Source organism: Dendrobates tinctorius, unplaced genomic scaffold (genome assembly GCF_039654945.1).
Source record: "Dendrobates tinctorius isolate UK_male_01 unplaced genomic scaffold, ASM3965494v1 ptg000069l, whole genome shotgun sequence".
NCBI classification, from domain to species: domain Eukaryota; kingdom Metazoa; phylum Chordata; class Amphibia; order Anura; family Dendrobatidae; genus Dendrobates; species Dendrobates tinctorius.
Genome location: NW_027361737.1, coordinates 4,532,486 through 4,541,583, shown reverse-complemented (window position 1 = coordinate 4,541,583; position 9,098 = coordinate 4,532,486). Strand labels below are relative to the sequence as shown.

Sequence of the window (9,098 nt, the reverse complement as noted above, 5' to 3'; positions counted from 1 at the left end):
AAAAAAAATTGCGGATCCGTTTTTTTCAAAACCTGGCGGATTTTGACTGATTGTAAAAAACAGAAGTGTGAAAGAGGCCTAAGAAAAATCCAACACGTCTGACATGCAAAAATACTGAGGCCACACAACCTCTCCCCCACTAAATCAGAACTCTGGTGTGAACTGGTTACTAAAAAGACTAACATACACTGTGGTATATGGAACAGAGTCCAGCACAGGTCCCATCAGGGAGCCAGGCTGAACAGACACCAGCTAAGCAAAAATCAGAGACAAGCAAAATGGATCCAATGCAAAAAAAAGACAAATAACTTATCTGAAAGATGCAGGAGACAAGCAGACATCAAAATATGCTCAGGAAGCAAACCAAATCATCGGCAAGAGCTGAGGGAAGGTTGTTCACTAAAATCTCCCCAGTCTGTAACACCTGACCTCCAATCACCAGCTCAAGTGACTGACTTTTGTCAGCTAGACCAGCTCCATTACCAGCGGCAACCACCAGAGGGAGCCCAGACTCAGAAGCCAGGTTAAAAGTGTTCACAACACCAGCTATTATATTTCTTTTATATTACTTCATGACTGTGAAGCATTGGAGTGGAGTGATGCTGTAGTACAATTTTTTTCTATCCCAGACAATCCCTTTAAAGTAAAGACAGCAATTACTATTTTGTGCATGGGCGATAACTTTGGTCATTAAATAATATAAAAGTATTTAATAAGCTGTTTAATGGGCACCTGTTGTAGAGGATAACTGCTTTCCATATTACAGTCAAGGCCGAAAGTGTAGGCACATTTGAAATTGTTCTAGCTTTTGTATTGCCCACACCTGTTACTTGCCACAGGTGAGTTTGAACGAGAATCACATGCTTAGAACAAAGTTGTTTATCGACATTTCTAGAAAGATACCAACAATTATCTGACTCCCATTTTTGGGGTTTTGTGTTAAATTTTGTCCAATTTGCTTTTTTTTCTGTTTTTTGTGTTGTTCTAATACACACAACGAAATAAAGGTGTATAACAAAACCTGTAATTCCAATAATTTTCTGGGAGAAATACTTCATTTTCTGGAACAATTTGAAGGGTGCGAACACTTTCCACCATGACTGTATGTATTTAATATAAATTATACATTCTCTATTACATTCTCTAGTACAATTAGAATTACTTTGTTAGGTAGAATACTTCAAACTGTGAATGATCACAATGTGATGCGGACTTATGTAGAGCAATAATGCTCATTCTTTTGAATATGAAGCATCATCGCCCTCTAGTGGGCAACATTCAGAATAATCTATTTCTGAGATCGTACAATACAGTCACAAATGATGAAATCAGGAGAAAACATCTGAAATCCCTAAACCCTGCCCACAGTGGTAAACAAAAAAAACCCCCATATAAAATAGACTACAAAAAAGATGCAAATGAAAGATGAATTTGGTGCAAAAAAATCAAGCAGTGTAATTGGATTTTTTTTCCAAGTGCTTCTACTGTATGACTAGATTTTCTGGTGTCAAGTATACTTCTTATGGGGCCTCATGATTTTTTTGATTCCTTCTCAGTATAACCAAAAAGTACATCTGGTGTTAGGTGGATGTTCATATAAGGAAATCAAAACAACATCATCGGGTGCCATGACAAGAATTTAACAGCATTATCTGTTACTCATCTGTCCTGGTTCTTGCTTACTTACCTATTCCGAGCTTTGTTTCTCCGTTTCTCTACGGTTTGCACTCTCTGTGCTAAACTTTACTGTGTTACTATTGTAACCTAATTTTGACATCTTAATTTCATCATCTAGAGCCGGTTAAGGCAGCCACCTGAGTATTCAGGTAGTAGTGTACACTGCTATAGAGTAAATTTTGGAGCAAGCTGCCCCTTTTTCCCCTTGAGGCGTATGCAGATGCTGGCATAACAATGGGTTGGAGGGGGTGGGACAGGGTTAGTGGGGTGGGAATATGCTAAAGAGTATTTTATAGGGATGGTTGGGGTGTGGATACTTCAGTTTTCCACTCTTAGAGGTGAACCATGGTCCCCTTGTCACCCTGCTGTGCTTACCATGGCGTCGGTAGCGCAGATCCTGGAAAGTCTCCGGTTGACGACGGAGTCTCAGCCACCCGGCTGGCTTCAGAGGCAGGTGGTTGTGATCATCGGTGGGGGAGTGTGCTCGGTTTGTCACTTTGAGTTGGAAAAAGGTGACAAGGAATTTTGGTTGTCAAATGGGGTACATTTGAACGCTGTAGGCAGTGATATTTGGGCGCTAGGCTTACAGGACGGGATCAAAAGGGCCATAGCATTTCGTTGTGGGGGGGTCTCAGGCATTTGAGGTGCTCAAAGGCCTTCATTGTAGCAGTTGTGGGGGGTCCTTGGTGCTAAATTGGTCTGGGGGATCCATGGGTATATGGATACCCCAATAGGTAACCTATTTTGGTTTTGGTCTGGAGATTTTGGGGGGATTTTCGGCAATGGTATGTCAAATTCCCAGGGTTTAAGTGGACAATGGAACTACTCAGGGTATTGGTGCTGCCGAGCCATTGGGGTAACGGCTGGCAGTAATTTATGGTCTGTTATTATGTCCGCAGATTTTTGTTTGTTTAATGACTAGATTTTTGGAGCTTTAGGGACCCTCCCAGTGTTTTATTTATGTTATTGCTAAATATTTGTATGTTGTATAAATAAAGGCTGCTTTGTCTTTGTTTTAATTTTGGGGCTCGGGTTGCGGGGAGGTGATTGGGTATTCAAACTGGAGGGTTAAGTTAAGGAAGGGTTCAAACCGGAGCATCAATAATATCAGTGTCAAGTAGAGGCCGGAGCAAGCCGCCCCCTCCCTCCCTACAGCATATGCAGTTGCTGGCATGACAAGGGGTTGGAGGGGGTGGGACAGGGTTAGTGGGGTGGGGTTATACTAAAGGGGTTTTTATAGGGACGATTAGAGGTGGGGGTAATTCAGTTTCCCGCTCCTAGAGGTGAACAGCAGTCCCACCCGCTCGCCCTAATTTTATATTTGTTCCTGTGGGGTTTGGTAGATTTAATTACTGGGTCATGATGGAGTTGTGGTGGTTGGTGAGGTCCTTGAAGTTGGTGCTAATTTGGTCTGGGGGATCAATGGGTATATGGATACCCCAACTGGTAATATATTATGATTTTGGTCTGGTGATTTTGGTGGGATCTTCAGCAATGGTTTGTCAGATCCCCAGGGTTTAAATGGACAATGGAACCTTAGGAGCTTCAAGGACAAGTGTTTAATTTACAATATTGTTAAATATTTGTATGTTGTATAAATAAAGGCTGCTGTGGCCAAAATTATACAATTATGGTGTCTTTGTTTTAATTTTGGGGCCAGGGTCGGGGAGAGGTGATTGGGTATTCAACTTGGAGGGTTAAGATAAGGGAGGGTTCCCATCGGAGAATCGACAATACCTGTGTCACGTGCTTTCTATGGGGTCAATTCACACTGCTGCAATCAGGTGGCTATATACTCAACAAATTACTCATTTACATATACAACTCTGTTGTTCCTCTGCTTATCTGCATTTCTGAAATAAAGTAACTGCTCACCTACTCAACACTGCTGTTCCTGTGCGATCCGCATCCTAAAATGGGCCTGATTGCCTACTCACCTCTTCCGTTCCTGTGTGCTATTCACACTCTTGAAAGAAGATGCTTGATTTCCTATACAAATCAACTTTGCTGCTTCTATGTGTCATTCTTACTCCTGCATCAAGGCGCTGTCTGCTAAATCTTGTTCTTCCAGCTCCACTGATCCATATGCCGTCTTATATTTTGTGGTCTGATGGCCGTGTGCCAGGTCAAGTCCAGTTCCACTGCAATAACATCTCCCAGTCCATGCATTTCTCACTGAGCAATGGCTTTGTGAATCCACCTCACCAGGTGAGCCCTAACAGTCTGGACACAGGAACATTTTATTTCTAATTATACCACATTAAAAATGTTTCTGTTTTTTCCGATGCAGCATAAAAGTAATAATTCATTATGGAACATCCCTCTTTATAAATGAAAACTGTGATTAGAAGAATATTCATATTGTTTTGAGCTTCATGTATTATATTCTATTTCCTTTATGATGTCTGCTTAGGTTAATTTCTCTGGTTTGTGTTTGCTACTTCCAAAATTCTTCATATATGGTAATATAGGACTAATCACCAACACAGCAGAATCCATATTACATTTTCCAGTAGTAAAAAACCCCTCATTGTTCCAGTACCTGCATATACCTTATAAATCAACGTCTCCCAATGACAAAGCTGCTGATAAGCCATTTATTGTTATGATTTATGCTCAGTGAAGAATACAATAAATGTGACAAGACTTGTTAGGAAATGTGCGACAGAACATAATTGGCAATGTAGTTTATGGCCAGTGTTGTTTCTTTACAGGTTGCTCTTATCTTAGACTCAGGGAGGAGGAAGCCATGCTTGCCCGTGTCCCGCAGCTCGAAGGTAAAGGCATACTGGATTCCTTGTGCATAGGCCCAGTCATGTGAAGATCCAGAAGTGGGATCTAGAAGATGTAATTTCATTATGTTAATGTTATTATATTTGCTAATAGCATTGTCTTGTTATGTTGTAATTTTATACATCTCTTTTTGCTTCCCTTGCCATAAACAGAAGTCAATTCCTGAAGAAAAACAGCCTACGCGATGTGAAAAACAGCCTACATGTCCTTAACTGGAAATGCACTCGCTGAATTTCTTTACAAGTCAGCCATCTTTATTTAGCCATTTATTTAGCCCACACTTTCTTTTCCTCCACTCCACAATGTATTTTAATGTGTTCTATTTCCACTTGTATAAAGGAGAGGTCTGGTTTACTCGTACCTGCTAGATAGGTGGTAATTGTTAGATCTGTGTGGTTTCCATTGCTGAGATACCCACTGATGGCCAAAACCAGGGAATTTTGTCCCTGTTCTTCCCTTACTAAAAGACCTCGGCCTGAAGCAGTTGAATGAAGCAGCAGGTCATGCAGAAGCCCTGACGATTCATAAAAAAATCTACTGGGCTATCTTGATGTCTAAGGCACACGTATGATCCGCACACGTATGATCCGCAGCTCAAATTAACTCCAGTTTGCAGCCAGAAAAAAAAAGTGGAAAAAACTGAAGAGAAGATCTCAAATCACGTGATCAGTGAGGGTTCCACCCACATCAATCTTACAGCTAACCAATTTTTGTGGACCGGAATATTCCTTTACCACCCCAAAATATCACACTGATGTTTGCCACCATTTATTACTAAAATATTCTCCTGTCTGATCTCTACAATGTACAGTCTATAAAGATCTCTGCTGCAAGACCTTTCTACTCCTCCCATCAATCTTTATGAACTGTTTAAGAAGCTATAAGGGTCACTTACACCCCTACATGTCAGACCATAAAAGGGTTGTCTACCATTTTTTTTAATTAATTCATTAATTTCTCTTAAGACTTAAATACATGTATTTTTGTAACTGGGTTTCATTAAAAATGTTGCACCATTTTGCTTTTACAGCTTCTTTGTTTCAACTTTGATGTGGTTGTGGTCATAAATCAGCTTATGGGAGCTCAGAAAAAGACATAGAAACTCCAGGGATTGGGGCAGACAGCTCAGTTAAATAGCTTGGGCAGTCTCAAGAACACTGAACACCTGGAGAAAATCCAGCACCTCCCAGCCACAGATTGGACAGCCGAGCTGCCAATTAAAGCACCAGCAGCTCAGCACGCCCATCACAAGGTTAGACAGCCAAGCCATCAATCAAAACACTGACAACTCAGCATGATCCAGTTTCCTTAAGACAGCATGACAATCACTGAGCAGAGGAATCGTGACATAAACCCAGTTACTAAAGTAATTTTTAACCCCAATTTGATGCATTTAAATAAAAAAAGTAGGCAACCTATTTAACCATAACTGCTCCCCTATTTTCTTTACTCCTGTAATTTTGTATTTATTTCCTTTTATCACCTTCTCTACACACAATTTTAGGTTTTCTCTTGTGCTGCACCTATCCTGTAAAACTCATTCTTAAAATAGCAACATTCTCATTTATCTTGTTTAATCAATTCCAAGAAACTCTGACTTCCTCAATATTTCCTATTCACCTTGATTAGTATTGTGAGACAGTGACTGGCATTGTTGTGAATGGCCTGTATGTGTTGCAGAGGAGGAGGTCCTCTGTGTTGTAAGCCTGAAATGTTGCTCTGGAACCTGTAGTTCCACAAGTTTTGTTTACCTTGTAAGGGGCTGGACTTACAGGGTTGGCTGGAGAGCTGGATGGGACTAGCCAACCACCTACCTCCTATCAAGGGGTGTGTCTTATGCGTTATAATGAGACTGTGGTGTGGTCACATGATCTGTGTTGTAAGGTCCTGAGAGAGGACAGGTCTCTGTTTGTTGGAAGGTCCTGTGAGTGGACCGGATTTCTGAAGAGCACATGGTGAGGCCATGTACCTGGAGGGTCTGTGTTGGAAGGTCCTGCGTGTGGAACAGATTCCTGAATAGCACGTGGTGAGACCATGTATCTGCAGAGCCTGTGATGGCTAATTGTGCTGGGGAAGCAAGGACTGACAAGGAGTCAGCATGTGGAGTGGAGCTCCTGGAAGGTTACCTCAAACAAAGGGGTTGTAAAAAAACAGCAAAGTGGTTTATCTGCTACATGAACAGACTGGTGGTCATGATATGTTCGTGGGTGTAATGAAATGGACTTTGTTATGCGGTTCATGCTGAGTAAATAAACCAAATAGACTGTTTTTGTGAGAAATCGTTCCTGTGTGCCTTCATCCTGTTGCCAAGCAAGTGTCCCCCAACACTCTCAGAGAGCGCTATCTCACAGTATTATGCTGTTACAATTTGTCACATCCGCTTAACCCTTTATAATATCGCATTTTGGCTGTCTTATTTTTGTAGAAAGGAATCTCTTGTGCACTCTTGTCCATTTTCTGTACGTCTTATGACAAAAACAGTATATTATCTTTTAGAATGATAATAATATTTCCAGAGTTAGTCTCTGGCATTGACAATCTATTTTATGTTACTATATACTATATATTCCAATGTTACTAATGTATATTACTATTACACAATATTACAGAAATGAAGCCTTTTTTTCTGTTTTCTCTTACTGCTAAAAGGAATGGAGAGCAAATATAAAATCAACATTAATTAAAATAAAAAAATTAGAAAATGAGTGGCTTACAAATTGTGGAAGCGGAGGGTCCGTACACGTATAATGTTTTATAAAGACTGGACAATTCTGATATGGCTCCTTTAGCTATTTCATCCTGAGTAAAAACAGAATATTTTCTTTACTATTGTAATAAAACGGTCAAATATTTTCAGAACATTGTTTTGTTGTGCCTTTCTATCACAGACTTGTTGGGGTGGTCTGCAGTCTCAGTGCAGAAGTAATTGTAAAGTGTAAAGTTATCCAATGGAATAATAACGTCAGACAGGGATCCATTACTGGATCATCAATGTAGTGCTATATATGAATTTATTGTCAGATAAACAGGTATGTAGAGACGAGCGAATTACTTTGAATCAAATTCAATTAGCCTTGAATTTCACAATTTTTTTTGTCTTTTCTAAAAATCCAATTTTTTTAAATTTAGGCCATATTCTCATGCTGTGTTTTTGCTGCATTTTCGTTTCTGTAGGCAAGCTGCTAAAAAAAGCAGGTTTTACTGTGTATTTGTTGTGTTTTTGTTGCCTCCCATGCATGCTGATAAAGTTTAGGCCCTAAAAAAATTATAATGTAACTTGCTTAAGTTTTTTGCACCAAAAATGCAGCAAAACCTGATGCCTGCGTTTTTGCTACTTTTTTCCTTCATTTTTGCACTTATGCATTGTTCCCCAAGGGGTGAAAAAGCACTGCAAAAACGCTGAAAGAAGTGACATGCTGCAGTTTTAAAAAATGCAGCAGTTTTCGAAATAAGTCAGGAAAATAAAACCAATGTGTACGCGCATGAGATTTCGGAGATCTCATAGGCTTTGATGGTACTGTACTGCAGCTTAACCTCTTAACCCCCGGAGCTTTTTTCAGTTTTGCGTTTTTGTTTTTTGCTCCACTCCTTCTCAGAGCCATAAGTTTTTTATTTTTTTCGTCAATATGGCCATGTGCAGGTTTATTTTTTGTGGGATGAGTTGTACTTTTGGTTTTACCATGTCGTGTACTAGAAAATGGGAGAAAAATTCCAAGTGCGGTAAAATTGTAAAAAAAAGTGCAATCCCACATGTGTTTTTGTTTGGCTTTTTTTACTAGGTTTAATAAATGCTAAAACTGACCTGCCATTATGATTCTCCAGGTTCATAGACACCAAACATGTGTAGGTTCTTTTTTTATCTAAGTGGAGAAAAAAATTCCAAACTTTGCTAAAAAAAGAAAAAAAATTGCACCAGTTTCCGATTACCGTAGCGTCTCCATATTTCGTGATCTCAAGTTGGGTGAGAGCTTATTTTTTGTGCACCGAGCTGACATTTTTAATGATACCATTTTAGTACAGACACAATCTTTTAATCGCCCATTATTGCATTTTAATTCAATGTTACTACAATCAAAAAAACATAATTGTGGCGTTTTGACTTTTTTTCTCACTACGCCATTCAGCGATCAGGTTAATCCTTTTTTTATTGATAGATCGGGTGATTTTGAATGTGACAATACCAAATATGTTTATGTTTGATTTTATTTGTACTGTTTTATTTTGAATGGGGCAAAAGGGGGGTGATTTGAACTTTTATATTTTTTTCATTTTTTTAAACACTTTTTTTTACTTTTGGCATGCTTGAATAGTCTCTGCCACAACCCTATTGACTCTGCTACATACAAGCAATCATCAGATCGCCTCTATATAGCAGATTAACTCACTTACTATGAGCACCGACCACTGGGTGGCGCTCATAGCAAGCTGGCACTGACAGCCATAGAGGTCTCCAGACCTCCGGTTGTCAAGCCAACACACCGGTGATCCGTGATCACGTGACGTGGGTCACTGGTGGGTGTATTTCTGGAGTGATTGCCAGAAGCGCTTGTTAAATCCCACTGTCAGAGTGTTAACTGGTTAATAGCCGCAGGTGGATCGCGATTCCACCCGCGGTTATTGCGGGCACA

At 39.9% G+C, this 9,098-nt stretch overlaps 1 pseudogene; it reads right to left on the bottom strand.

The window, feature by feature from the left end:
- Positions 1-4,260: 4,260 nt before the first annotated feature.
- Positions 4,261-9,098, bottom strand: part of LOC141095186 (carboxypeptidase B-like) — an 81,534-nt pseudogene continuing 76,696 nt past the window's right edge.